Source organism: Phoenix dactylifera, chromosome 13, assembly GCF_051530095.1.
Source record: "Phoenix dactylifera cultivar Ajwa chromosome 13, Ajwa_hap1_PhDact_Kaust_v1.1, whole genome shotgun sequence".
Classification (NCBI taxonomy): Eukaryota; Viridiplantae; Streptophyta; class Magnoliopsida; order Arecales; family Arecaceae; genus Phoenix; species Phoenix dactylifera.
Window position 1 is genome coordinate 4632814 of NC_143202.1, and position 15755 is coordinate 4648568.

Sequence of the window (15755 nt, forward strand, 5' to 3'; positions counted from 1 at the left end):
AAAACCAATATGTTTTGCATAACCTTAGTTGAATGCTTTTCCAAATTATTCTTGGTAAAGAAATTAATAAATGAATTGAATTATTCATGAATTGCATAAAGTTTCCACGATTTACACGTGTAAATGCTTTACAAGTATCAATGAAAACGTTTCTAGAATGTATGTAAATGATGATGCTATATGTAATCATTGATGATCTTCTTGCTATTATTATTTATTATTCTTGCTTCTCCCCTTGTTTTCTTTACAAAGGGAAAGTATTATATGTGCTGTAGTCAGTCCATACTATAGTACAATAAGAAATATAAAATAAATACTGTAGTAATTTGTTCTTAGATTATGGTATGTACGATGCACATGACCTAAAAAACATAGATAGTAGAATGCAATTGGAAACACATATATTCATTGACGAGTTTTGAAAGGAGTTCACACATGAAAAGGGTTTCTAAATGTTTATCCTAGGAAGGATCCTAGATATAGTGTGCTTTAATTGGTCGGGAAAGAATTCTAAATATAGAGGGGATATAGTAGAGAAATGGTGGGGAAGTCATGGTGTGATTGCTACAATCCTAGCTTAACTATGATTAGTTGTGTCTCTGTTTGACTAAAACTAAAGTTATCTTCAGCTGGTTATGGGGAAAAAGTAGTGATGGTGTTGAGAGTTGTTTTAGCATTAAAATTTGGGTCCCAGTTGGAATATGAGATAGGTTGGGTTATTTGTGAGGCATGGCATCCATTAGTTATGGTTGTGCGACGTCTTTGAAAAAAGTGGGCATAATTTTTTAACCTAATTTTTGTATGTTTACCTCTAAATAAATTATTCCTAGATGCTCAAAAGAACTTGTACCTATAGTTACGAGAAAAGGCCTAGTAGCCCACAAATGGGTACTCCAAGGCCCACGATGGAGTCCAGACCATAAAACATGGATCCGAGCCACAAACTAGCTAACCGAAGGCCAACTTGGGCACCATGGGGAGTGTTATCCTGCCGCTCTCTCTTTGTCCAAACCCTAAATGTAGAGGCTCTTTCACTGTCAGTAAGACTGTAAATGGATCGGGTTGATCCGTGATCTGACCCGGTTAGAACCGACCTGACCCAACCCAAATTGGAGGACCCACAGGGCCGGGCCGGGTCCTAAAATTTAACCCGTTCTACTTTTTGGGTAGGATTTGGATTTATTAAATTTAGATCCGACTCGACCCGTTGCCTTTTGGATCAATTTTGAATCATTTACCCAATGACCCGATCCGACCCAACTTGAGCTCGGATTATCCATTTGGGCCTACAGGCCCAAAGGCCGCAGCCACAGCAGGGGAACTTAGATTACCCATTCGACCATTCGTCACCTCGAGCTTGGCCTCGAACTCCTCTCATTCATGCTCGGTGGCTATTGTCATCATGTCCTACTCTATTCTTCGTCGGGACATTATCTAAAGGAAGAAGAGCAGATTGAATAAATTAGAGTGGTTGAATCCTCATACAAAATAAAGAGATCGAAAGAGAAAGAAGAGGAGACGAACCCACCAGATTCCGAGGAGAGGAAAATGGAGGTCTTCCGAAACGGCGAGGTGGTGATAGAGACAAGGGCCTGGCTCTGTAGGATACCTTGGGCGGAGCAGCGAAGAAGCTGGGGGACAGATCGCTGCCATGGGCACGCGAGGTTTTAGAGGTGGGAAGAAGCCCTCCACCACATCGTCTCTCCCCACAGCTGTAAGAGTTCTCAGGTCACCCCGTATCTATGCTTGCGTTCTCGCTAGCTCTTGGAGTGTTGACCAAGAAAGGAAGAGGCGCCATCGATCTAACGGGAGGGGTTAAAGGTGTTTCTTTCACATGAAAGAAAAACACCTTTCTTTGAGGACCGGAGGAGCTTTTCGCAAAAAAAAGAAAAAGAAAAATGGAGGAGTTAAGGGTGCTTGAACATTTGTGTGGAGTAAGATCCAACGGTCCATATCGCGAAATGAGATCAATTATTTTTTTGCGCGACCTGAACTTGAATTTTTTCGGTCGGGTCTGAATTATATATGGATCCGACCCAATCCGAATGACCTGTTGGGTCAAAAATTGCAGCTGTAGACGCGACGCGACCCGACCCGATCCGATCTTCAATTAGGTCGGATCTGGGTCTAAAATGAAGATCCGAACAAGAAACCGAATCAGGTTGAGGTTACTTAAGACCCGACCAAATCCAACTCATTTGCACCTCTAGCTGTCGGTGCGGTCAGCCGAAGTCCCAATCATCTGTTCACCTATCCCACCTATCGTCTTACGTCTGAGCTTTGGACATATTCATATACCCACTTTTTTCTCCCTTTCTTTAGCTTCAATGGATAATTCCGAAGTGGGAAAATCCCTTCTCTTGCTCAACCTATCATTCTCTCGAGAACTCTTGGGTGTAAGACCCGTCTACCACTTACCGGCAAAGGCTGGAGGGCATGTGAAAACTTATTACACACGAGGCTCCATAGGCAGAAGGCAGGTGGGCATCCTTAGAGCAAAATTTACCTGAGCAATCTTGGAACATTAGATGTTCATATGAGGAGTGATACGTAGTTTCCAGTGACTTGGTATTGTTGCAGCCAGATATAAAATTTACAAGATTATATTCTTCGATAAAAGGGGACATAGTTTAACTAGTTTATGATGTATCTATCTCAATTGAAGAAAGGAGCATAATGAGCCAATCATCACTAAATTGATGTTAAGATTAGTAAAGTTTGTATTAGACTGAACTCAAATTCCTTATCATCAGAATATTTAAATCAGTCATGCATTGGGTAAAGCTTAATTCGGTCTATATTCCGAAATGTCAAACAAATAATTAAACAATCAGTTAGTAATTAAATTTCAAACTTTTTAATTGTGATTGTCATAATGTTTTCAACCCCTTATCAATTCATAAGTTCTTATTAAACAATACACAAGTGTATCCAAAAATAACACATGATTATAGTATGGGATTAATTATTATTAAATAGAAACTATAATATATTGCGAGTGATGCATAGAGTGCTCAGACAAATGATCTTTTGAGTTTACTGGTTGCTCCAAAGTTCACTGCTTATAGTGGTAGAGTCTGCTAACTAGTATATGCCATGAATAAGGCATATAGATGGCGTGGATTTATAATTTTTGTTCCTAATAAAATAATGAATAAATAAATTAGAGGTTAAGCCACATTAATATAATTTAGGTTAAATTATAATTTTAGCATGGTTCCTAAACTTTAAAATTTTTTAATTAGGTCCTTATCATTTCACTTGTGTTTTAATATCGTCCTTCTACTCGATTCTGGCTGCTTTCTCTCACCAGAATTCTTGTTGCCATCATTGTCATCTTACTGGTGATTATGGAAAAAAATCTGTACTCATTTACATTTAGTGTGAGGTGCCGATGTACCAAAAAAAAAAAAAAAAAAAACCCTATTTCCCTCTTTCTTCTTACCTGATTCATCTGGTGTTGGATCCCTAAAATGATGGCGAACCCTTCTTCTTTCATTCGTAAGAGTGGCCTCAACAATAGAATCAAAGATCCTCCAACTGATTAATCTCAATGGAGAGAAGTTTACTAGTTCTGTCTACTAGCTCCTATCAATCTAGTACTCCCAACAATGGTGGAGAAAGGGTTTGCTTTTGTGGGTTTACGACTTAGATGAGGACGTCACGGACAAGAACAAATCCATGTCGAAAATTCTTTGGATGCCCACGATATGGGCTATTTGATCTATTTCATTTATGTATAGCAATTGTTTGATGTTTTGCCGCTTTCAGAATTTAAACATAATTTCAGATGATAAGGGAGGATCATGGTGTGAACTTGAAGCTAGCATGCCAAAGAGAGGATGTATGGGGTAATTATTTTGCTTTCTTGGTTGGTTATTGATCTGTTGATGTTCAAGAACCAATAGTAGTAGGAGAAGCAACCAGTGCTTCTTTATAGGATGCATCGTTTTGTAATCTATATAGGTAATGGTGTTGGTGGGTACTTGTAATGTTTGCATAAAAAACTGGTGTCTGTGATATATATGGGTAATGATGTAGGATGATGGGTAACGATATGGGATGTTTGCAATGAATAGAAATGAAATCTTTTTGTATGCCTCAAGTTGTGTAATGTTTATATGAAGAAATTGGTGCAAACAAATGTTTGGTATGTAGATGAGACTATATGGTGGCTAAGTGATAAATATTGGGACTTATCGAAACAATTTCTAAAATATTGGAGACTAAACAAAAACATTTTATAAAGTCTAAGGACTAACAAGCCACATTATAAAGGCTCTCCAACACATTATAAAGTTAATACATCATAGAACTATTTCTGAAACTTTCTCTGTAAACATAATCATGCTATTAAAACCTATAATTCCAACACAAAACTTAGCCACTAAAATAAGATCACATGGAAACTTAGAGTTCATAAATAGCTATAATAAGAAATTACATGGAAATAGTAATCTACAATTGCTACCTCCATAATAGCATCATTTTCATTAACTCATTTTAGAATTTCTGTTGCTTCTTTCTTGCTGTGTCATAACTCAAAAGGGTTTGGCAATGTAAAAATGCACCCTTCTTAAGCCATGGTTCAGCAAGATGATATCTTTCCACCATTTTATATTAATTAATTGATTTTACTAGATGAAAAATGTGGCAACAATTGTAAAACTGGTAACTGTTTGAAAAGCTTAGTAGCCTACAACAAAGAAAAAGACTCAAACAAAGATAAGTTCCAGAAGCTGATAGAGCATCTTCCTCTATATAGCTTTGTACACTTTGAGTAGTAAGCGACAGGATTTGATAGCATTTTCCTAGTTCATCAACTTTATAGCTCCTTTTTATAAATGAACTGCAGGAAGCAAACAAGTCATGATTCATTAAAAACACTACATTATAAACTTAATACATTATGAAACATTTCTAAAAATATCCTTCATTATAATTAAAATGTTAGCTATACAAATCCACTACCTTTTCCCATGCCACAAAAAGGTATAGGACCACCATTCATTATCTTACACTAGGTTTAAGTATGAATTTTCTACCATGGTGAAATGTGACTGAAAATATATTTGAAGCCATATCTAGTAATGCCACAAACATTATAAAACATTTAGTGCTCCAATAACCAATTCACAAACAGTAAACAGGAATTTGAATAAGTTATATAGACAAAGTTAAAAACACAGACAAGCTTTTTTTCCTAGAGTATAAGTGTTATTAATCAAATTCTGAAGACCTAATTAGATGCTTTTGAAGTTTAGGGACAATTTGAAGACGTAACCTAAACTTAAAGAACTAAAAACATAATTTACCCTAATATATAATTACCATACTTTGTATAGCCTAGATTCAAATCCAATTATTGACGATGGTGATGGCTAAGTCAGGGTGATGTCTATCTTGAACCAAATCCCATTCAAGCTTTACATACATGATGTAACTTTAAAATAAACTATAAAAGGTACATAATGGTGGAAGTACTGTCATTTCAATTACTTATGTGGATGTATTGTCATCTCTTTAAATTGTACTACAAATCAAGAAAATCAGTAAAAGGTCCACCCAAAAATATAGGCAAATCAATAAACAATATATGACTTCCTTGACTTAGGGACTGATTTTGATAATTAGAAAATAATTGAGTAAGTTACTAGTGATTATACATTTTGGAATAGCTTAAGTTGTTTTTCAGGCAAGCCTTAGGAGCTTGAATGCCTAGAGAAGTATTGAGAAACTCAAAAGATGAAAATTTCAAGTTAGAGACAAGTTTGAAGGAGTTTGGAGACTTCTGAAGTATGAAAGTGGACCCTACATAGTCAAGAGTTGACTTCGGAGGATCCACCGGACTAAATGATAAAGAATCAGTATGTTGGACATCAGGTGTCAACCTCTAGGTCAACCCTTAGGTCGACTCCGACATGTTGGGGATGAGTGGTATGCATGGCACACACCAAGTTTCGACCCTAGGGTCGACCTCTAGGTGGAGCCCTGATGTGCCACAGAGGGATGGTATTTCAAGTTTCCTTTGGGGTTGACCCCTGGACCAAAAGGTCAACCTTGAGGTTGACCCTTCTATGCTTGCAAGCTGGAATAGCTAGTTTTTAGCTGAAATAAAGTGCAGTAAATAAGTTCTAACCTTGATCCAACGGTCTTCAATGGCTCCTAATCACTCTCCAACAGCTTCTCTTCATAAATCCAAAAGGTAGAAAACAAGTAGTGAACTCAAGGAAAAGTCAAGAAAAAATAAAGAAAGGAGCATTCAAAGCAAGAAAGGCATTCATTAAGTGAGAAGTATACAATCCAACTTTTCAACCTCTTCAAGAGCATTCATTGAGCATTACAACTTGAAGTGGGGACTTCTCCCATCATTTCAAAAGGTTTTTAATTGGTTTATTTTTGCTCATAAGGAGCTTTGATTGTATTCATTGTATTTTGATTATTATTATATTATATTTCATTGTATTTGTGGGACAAGTTTCAGTTGGGCTGAAACTAGCAGAGATTGATCCGTACCTTGAAACGGAGTGTGTAAGCTTGCTTATGCCCGAAAATGAGTGACTAGCTTGGAGAGCTAGGGTTGTTTAGTTGGTGGTATCAGATGTTGTAATCGTTTGCGAACGATTAGTGGACTAAAATTTCTAAGTAGGGAGCTTGAGTAGTGGATATAGGTGCTAGATTTGGTACCAAACTACTATAAATCTTTTGTGTTTGTAGTGCTTGGATTGTGTGCCTTGTTCATTTTGCTTATCACGTTACTTAATGCTCATATTTCCAATTTCACATCACATTCACATAAGTAGGATTTCAATCTGCTGCACTTGTAGTTTAAAATTTTGAAAAGCCTAATTCACCCTCTCTTTTGGGCTGCATAGCTGGGCAACTCATGATATAAGAACCTTGATACTCTAGCCCCTCTTCGACCTAACCATTAAGAGTTAAAGATCAATGGCAATCCCAATTAGATCCTTTCTTCCGCCAATGGGCCTCCTCTTTTTAATAGCACAAACTACACTTATTGAAAAGCAAACATGAAAATCCTTATCCAAGCAGTTAATTATGATATGTGGAGGATCATAATCAATGGGCCACATAGACCCACTAAGTTGGTTGATAGCATGCGCTCTCCCAAGCACAAAGGAGAATAGGATGAGTTTGATAAGAAAATGGTTCAGCTCAGTGTTAAAGTCATGAATGTATGGTATTGCTTTTTCAATGCTAGTGAATTTAATCAAATTTCAACATGTATTTTTGCTAAAGAGATTTGGGATAAGCTGGAGGTAACTCATGAAGGCATTAACTAAGTCAAAGAGTTTAAAATTAACATGCTTGTACATAAATATGAACTCTTTAAAATAAAATCAAATGAATCTATTACTGAAATGTTTTGTCATTTTACTGTTATTGTAAATAGTCTCAAAAGTCTTGGCAAACCTTACTCTAATAGTGATCTTATGAGAAAGGTTTTTAGGTCATTGCCAAAAACATGGGAGGCGAAGGTCACGATAATATAAGAAGCTAAAGGCCATTGGAGGAGCTCTTTGGGTCACTAATGACACACGAGTTGACCACAAAGCATCACAATGAAGGAGAATCAAAGAAAAAGAATACTATTGCTCTCAAGTCTAAGAAGCAAGATGAAGATGAAATGGAGCAATTTGAAGATGGTGATGATGATCAAGAAATGGCTCTAATCACCAAAAAATTTAGAAGATTCATGAGGAGAAGGCAAGGAATAAGAAAGAGGCCAATGACTAAGAGGAAGCCAAGCAAAGAAGAGAAGGAGCAGCTTCTTTCTATGGTATGAATGTAAGAAGTGTGGTTACTTCAAAGTGGACTGCTTGCTACTCAAGAAAGCTCTCAAGAAGCCAAAGAAGAAGACGATGATGGCTAATGGAGTGATAGTGACAATTCAAGCATGGTTGAAGAGCCAATCTTTGCATCATGCCCCATGAGGATGAGGTAAATTTCAAAAATATAAACAATTCCACTTTTGATGAACTTCAAGAAGCATTTTATGATTTATTAGATGAATTAAAGAAGCCAGAACTAAAGAATAGAGATCTGAAAATGAAAAATCAATGCTTGACAAATGACAAGGATAAAATTTGAAAAGAAAACTACTCTTAATAGAAGAAAATCAGAACCTAAGAAAAGAAGTGGATAGATTGAAACCAATTGTACATAAATTTATTTTAAGTTCTAATTAAGTACAAATGATCTTAGATAATCAAAGATAAGTCTGTAATAAAGCTGATCTTGGCTATAATCCTTAGAAAAAGTAAAAGTTTTTGAAGAAAATTTTTGTTAAATCTTTCAACAAAATTTGGTAAATGTCACTTGCTTCAACTATGGTAGACTAGGACAGAAATCCTGTGCATGCAATTCTAAACTATATAGTAGCACTATTGTAAAGAAAGGTTGGGTTCCTAAAGAAACCATAGTAACTAACCAAAAATGATTCAAGAAAGTTGGGGTACCTAAAATTAAAACTAAAATTTTTGCTTGTAGGTGTATCTTGTAGCCTGTGGAATGAAAAAAGGATGATATCTCAATAGTAGCTATTCAAGACACATGATGGATGATGGATATAAATTCATCACTCTTGAGGCAAAAGATGGAGGGATGGTCACCTTTGGCGATAATGGCAAAGAAAAGATCATTAAAATTGGTAAGATTAGAATCACTCCCTCCACCTTTATTAAAAATGTTTTATGAGTTGATAAGCATAATTTACTTAGCATTAATCAATCGTGTGACAAAAATTTTAAATATTATTTCAATTCTCTATGTGCATTGTTTCTAGTCCCAATAATGATGGCATAAAGTTCATTGAACATAGGTATGACAATGTGCATATGGTTGATTTAGATGATCTATTCACAAAAAATATACAACTCTTAGTTGCAATGAATGCTAAAATCAATGAGACTAGTTGATTGTGATATCATAGATTAGCTCATGTAAGTATGGATATGATCTCAAAACTTATTTAAAAGGATCTTGTTGTAGGTTTGCCCAAATTGAATTTTGAAAAGATAGAATTTGCAATACATCTCAACTAGAAAAACAAACTAGGATATCTTTTAAATCAAAGAATATTGTTTCAACTTCTAGGCCTTTACAGTTATTGCATATGAATTTGTTTAGACCTACTAGGACTACTAGCCTAGGATGTAAATACCATGGTTTTGTGATTGTTGATGATTTTTTCTATTTTACTTAGGCTTTATTTCTAGGTCATAAGGTTGAAGCGTTTTTTGCCTTTACAAAATTTTGTCAGAAGGTTTCTAATGAAAAAGGTTTACCAATTTTGAGTATTTGTAGTGAACATAGAACCAAATTTAAAAAGCAAAACTTTGAAAATTTTTGTAATGAAAAGATTGAACATACTTTTTTTACTTCTATGATACATCAACAAAATAGGGTGGTAGAGAGGGAATAGAACTCTTGAAAAAATGGTCGTACCATATTGTATGATAGCAATCTTCCAAAGCATTTTTGGGCGGAAGCAATTAACCCAAGATGTTACATTTTAAATCATGCTTTAGTTGAACCAATTTTAAAGAAAATAGTTTATGAGCATTGAATAGGTAGAAAACCAAATATTGGATATTTTTATATTTTTGGTTGCCAGTGTTTTATTTTCTACAATGGTAAGATAGGTTAGGAAAATTTAATGCTAAATTGGATGAAGATATTTTTCTTGGATGCTCATCCTCTAACAAGGCATATAGAGTATTCAACAAAAGAACTTAATAGTCGAAACATCTATACATGTTGTATTTGATAAGACTAATAATTTTCCATCAAGAAAGAAAAATACTTTTGATGATATTGCAGATCCACTTGAAAGAAAAATGAAGGACCTCACATTGAGGAATAGAACGGTTTAAGATGAGAAGGACCATAAGGATAAGAATGAGAATGGAGATGAAGGTGATCAAGAACAGCAAAATCAGTAAGAACAACCTCAAAGTAGACATGAATTATCTAAGGAATGGAGGTATGTTCATGACCAACAAAAGAAACTTATTGTAGGTGATCCTTCACATAGGGTAAGAACTAGGTCCTCTCTTGGAGATGCATGTTAGATGTATGCCCTAGAAACTAATCTAGCTGACACATTGTTAATTCTAGAGACATAATTTTGTACTTGACTATTTATTATTGAATAAATAAAAGGCATCTTTTTATTCATATTGTTTATGTGTCTATGAATCATCCAAGAATTAATAAGATGATGATACGTATTCTTAAGAGTTAAGAATTTGAGCCGTGCATCATTGGTGATTAATTTCTGAATGCTTCTGATCAATGGATCATCACAAGAACGGTGATCGATCCGATCAGTGCACATATTGCTTTCCTTATGGATGGACGAGACTCGAGTCCACAGTGTGGCGACACTGAAGTAATAGTGCAGGTGCTTGTTAAGAACAAGGGTACTGAGCGTGACCAAGACAAGAAGTCACTGGATGTCTATCCACTCGTCAGTGACTTGCTTGATGTTGCAGTAGTGTGACTAGTCCTTTGACATGCGATGCTTCGGCTACTCACAGTGAGGTTATTGTAGTTTGACTACACATATATATGGTCTCTAGTCATATGGGTCCATGCAGTGTAGATTGGCTGCAGTAGGTTCACTATAGGAGTAGGGTATGCACCTATAAGGAATCTATCGACCTTGATAGATAAGGAGAGATCCTATGTGATTTATAAGACTGAGTTCGTAAGACCTCGGCCAGGGCAGATTGCACAGTGGAGAAAGAGTTCTCCGCTCTCGAACTTAAGTCGAATAAATCTTAACATATGACAGACGAAGGGGTTTGATGAGTTATCCATGACCTCCGTCTTGTACATGATAACTGCACCTAGAGGTTCATCATTCTATTCTGCTGGATAGCCACTACATGCTGCTAGGTGTCACTGGTGGATGGTGGGACTCACAGGGATTATCTCGATGATCGATTAACCCTAATGAGTAGAGTTGGAATCGTTCCGATCCATTGAAAGGAGTTTTCAATGATATTGTGATAGAGATCACAATATATCTCACTACCAGTCAGAATAAAACCTATGGGGTCACACACACTAGAAGTATTGATCGATCCGATGGTTGAATCGTGATTAGAAATCACAAGTAATCAATTCGATTGATATTCAGTTGAAGAAGGAACAATGGAATTAATTAATTGGACTTAAACACAAATCCTACTTCGAGTAGGATTCCTTGGAGTAGGACTAGGATTCCTACTTGGAGTAGGATTCCTATAATCCTAATTAGATTAGGAGTTTTGAATTAAATTTGGATTCCTACTTGGAGTAGGATTTCTAAAGTCCTAATTGGATTAGGACTTCGAATTCAAATAAGAGTCCTAATTGGATTAGGACTAGAATTAAACAAGTCCTAATTGGATTAGGATTTCTTAAGTCCTAATTAATTATTAATCAAATGAATCAACATGGCTCCTAATTGGATTAGGATTGAAGAGTTCAATTGAGTCATGGTTCATTCAAGTCCTAATTGGATTAGGACTAACATAGATTGAACCCAATTGATTCATGATTTGACTTAAGCCTAATTGGATTAGGACTAAGCCACAAGAGGAAAACCTAATCCTTCTTGGAGGATTAGGTTAACCAAATAAGAGGGGCATGAGCCCCTCTCCTTTTCTTGGTGCGGCATGAAGAGAGGGGGCCGGCGCCCCCTCTTAGGAAGTTAGTCTAGGGCTCCTAAATTGTAGGAGCCCTAGATGGCTTTAAAAGGGGAGCAAGGGCCGACACCCTAAGTGATGTGAAAGCCCTCTCCTCTCTAGCCGTGGCCACCCTTTTCCCCTTTGTTTCAGCCGCCAACAGCAAGAGAAAAGAAGAGGAGGCGTCTCCCTCCTCTTGGGCTTCTTCCTTGGCTTCAACGCATGAGAAGAGAAGAAGGTTGCCAAGGGCTTTGATCCTCTTCATCTCTTCATCCTTCTTCTTCCTCCTCCCAAGCACAATCAAGGGTTGATTAAGGGGGAGGACATCAGCTATCAAAAGTTATCTCTGCAAGGGAGCTAGCACCCCGGGGAGATAGAGAGCTTGGATCGGTTCCTGCTTCGTGTGGATACCCGTAGAGGCCGGGCACTTGAACGGCTTCAAGCGAACCTTCATCCAAAAACCACGATCATCAGTTTGCGGTGATCATCTACCCGCACAAGATAAAGATCTGATCTTCTAATATTTTTAAAAAGTTTTAATCCTTATTTATCTACGAACGGTTTTAAACAATGTTCATGCGATGAATGGTTGATCCCGCGCATGCCTCTTCCGCTGCATCTGAAATTTCTGAAATTTTTTCTGAACCTATGGGTGAGCCCCTAACAGTGGTATCAGAGCCTAGGCATCGTAGATTAAGGTAAGGATTAATTATTAATAGGCTTATTAGATCTGAAATTTAAATGATTATGCATGCTGAAAATTTTCTGCATGCAGATTTTTTCTAGGGTGCTGATTTTTGCATGCTGATTTTTATGTGATAAAAAGATGATTCTAATCGCATTGTTAATGAATTACAAAGTTTAGAATCATGATTAGCATGATCAGCAACCTATGTCATGAGATAATCAATTAGATTTCAGATCTGAAAATTATAATTGCTGCATGTGGTGATGATCATAGGATTCAAACCCTTTTGGTATCAAATGTAATGACCTGCGATGTAATCTGTAATGTCATGTAATTTTTCAGATGCTTGCATGCATCTTATTTGATGTTTTGAGAGGCCTGCGTGCCTCCTAAAAGGGGATGAAATTTATTATTTTTATTTTACATCTAGTTGTATTTCTGTGATGTGATGTACGTCAATGATCAAGTTGAAGACAAGGCATGAGATGAATGGCGATCTAAGTGGTTGATGGCGATTGGATCAAGAGTTGATCAAGGATCGAATCAAGGAGGCTTGGAACCAATTCAAGAGTTGAAGATCAGTTGATCGATTGACGTGCATGTGCTTGTAATACGACCTAATTAGAATCCATGATCATCACCTATTTAAAATTTAGCTTTAATTATTGCTACGATTATAACTGCTTACGATGTGCCGTTTGCATGTGATGTGAATGAGAACGGGGTAGATAGGTTTACATGTGATGTAACAAACCCAATTGAGATCTAAATTAAAACCTCCTCAATCAAGTCGAGAGCGAACCAACATGAGCAAGTCATATTAGATTAATTGATCTAATTGGTGTCTAGGAAAGCATGAAAGGTGGTTACTTAATTAGGACCTTACTCTCTGAGTAAGGAGAGCCTCCCACCTGCTTACCTAGCCAATTGTTCGATTACCTCTTATGAAGAGCTCAAGTTGCAAACACTAAGACCTGATTAACCAATATTAAGTCAATAGGTCTTCCAATGTAGTAGAGCTGCTAAGATCTTTCTGATGTTGATTTGTCTCGGTTGGATATAGTGGGCAAGTTGCATCGGGAGGCTGGACCTCTCTATAGACATGAGATGTTGTAGGGTAAAGGTGGGGTTGGGCACCAATGTTGCCCAAGGTGACAACCCAAGAGGGGGGGGGGTGAATTGGGTCTTTTAAAACTTTTTAACTACTAATCTTTTAGAGTTAATTAAGCTAAGTTGTATGGATGCATAATGGAATTTAAACTTAGCAAGAGTATGATTCTAATCTAATCAACTAATAAGCAGCGGACTCAATAAAAGATTAGTCTAAGTTTGCCCAAGTATGCAATTCAATACAATGAGTCTTAATGCAGTTATATTGAATGAGACTTGATTAAGTAAACTGAATATGCTTGCAACTAAAGGATGCACAGAGAAGAGTTAAGCAAGCAATTCATCTAAGTAAGTAAGTGAGTGAGGAAGTTAGATAACAAAGAGCATCACAGACACAACAAAAGTATAGTGGTTCGGTGCATCCCAGCACCTACATCCACTCCTCAAGACCTCTTGGGAATTTCACTATAATCCCTCAGATTACAGCCAGTTGTTTTACAAGCTCACAACCCAACTTGTTGTTTTGCGAGATCACAACGAACTCGGTCGGTTTTCACAGGCTCACCGACTAGAACCAACCGATTGTTTTTTCGGGTTCACAATCAAACCCAGTTGGTTTTCCCAAAGGCTCACCAACCACAACTTTACAACGATTGTTTTCCGGATTCACAATCAACCCAGTTGGTTTTCCCAAAGGCTCACCAACCACAACCTTACAACGTTGGTTTTCTCTTTGGCTCACCAACAAACATTAACCCCTTGATTCAATCAAGGGATTGAATCAAGTTACAAGATATTAGAACAAGAGTTTAAATCAAATACAAGCTTCTCAAATAAGCAAATATAGCAAATATAAACAAATAAAGTAAAGAGAAGAAGCCCTCAACCAAATTTGTAGATGAAGAAACTCGGCTTCTTCTTTACTTGACCCTCTTCTGATTTTGCACGAAGTAGAGGATCACCGAGGCAGCACACAGTTGGAGAAGAAGCTTTGGGATTCACTTGGATGCTCTTCTTCTCTCTCTTTTACTTTAAATGGCCCTTTTGTGCTTTTGGGAGATTTTTCTTGTAATCTCTTTGAAATCTCTTTCCTAAATGTTCTCTCCCACTTCTATACCCTCTCCCCTTGCTCTCCCCTTGATTTTATAGCTTTAGAGGGAGTGAGAACAAAAATCTAGCCGTTAGAGACAAAAATACAGCCGTTGGAATCAAGAAAAAACTAGCCGTTATGCCTCCCAGCGTGCTGGAGTCGACTCGGCTGAAGTAGGAGTCGACTCAGCTGAAAATCAACTCTCTGTTTTTGGCTGTTTGCAGTCCTGGAGTAGACCTGCAGTCTCGGAGTCGACCTCGGAGTCGACTCGAGCAGGAGTCGACCTCGGAGTCGACTCGGCACTGTAGCACTAAAAATCAACTCTCTATTTTTTGTCTGTTTTCAGTCGGAGTCGACTCATAAAGTTCCAGAGTCGACTCGAGCACTGTTCCTTGAAACTCCAGAGTGCCAGAGTCGACTCTGAACTTCCAGGAGTCGACTCGAGGACTATTCTTTTAAATCTTTCTTTGAATTTGCTCCTCCAACTTAAATCCTTTGAACTTGAAACTTGGGCCAATAAATTGTAGCTTTCTTCTAACTTTTCTTGAGAGCTTTTGAGGCCTTCTTGTATTTTTCCAACTTGCTATATTCCTTGCAAAACAAATTGTCTTTCTTCTTGCAACACAAACATTAGTATTTATACTTCAAGATTTTGTGATCATCAAAATCAATCTTTAAATCAATCTTTGGGTCATCAGTCTCTCCCTTTTTGATGATGACAAAACTTGGAGTATATGCAATATAAAATATATTGTGTTCTAGAAGTAGTGCATAGCTAAGTTGCATGAAGTAGAAAACATATATATTTAAAACATACTTCATGATAATGCTTTAGATTTAATTAGCTTAACACAATCAACATATTTCAATTTAAGCTGATTTGTATTCAATTCAAAACATAAAGCATTATGAGCATATACTTAGATATTTTTCTCCCTTTTTGACAACACCAAAAAGGTTGCAAGATAATGAAACATTAAGCACAAAGATAAGAATACTCCAATATGTCTTTTTCTTTTTGTACTCTGATTTGTATGTTAAATTATTGCAAGAATATGAGTCATATAACTCAAGGCAATAATGTTAGAAAAAGATTAATGAGCATAGATCAGAGCCAATTATAATGAGAACACATCGAATGTGGTTCCAAAGATAGTTTTCAAATCAAGTA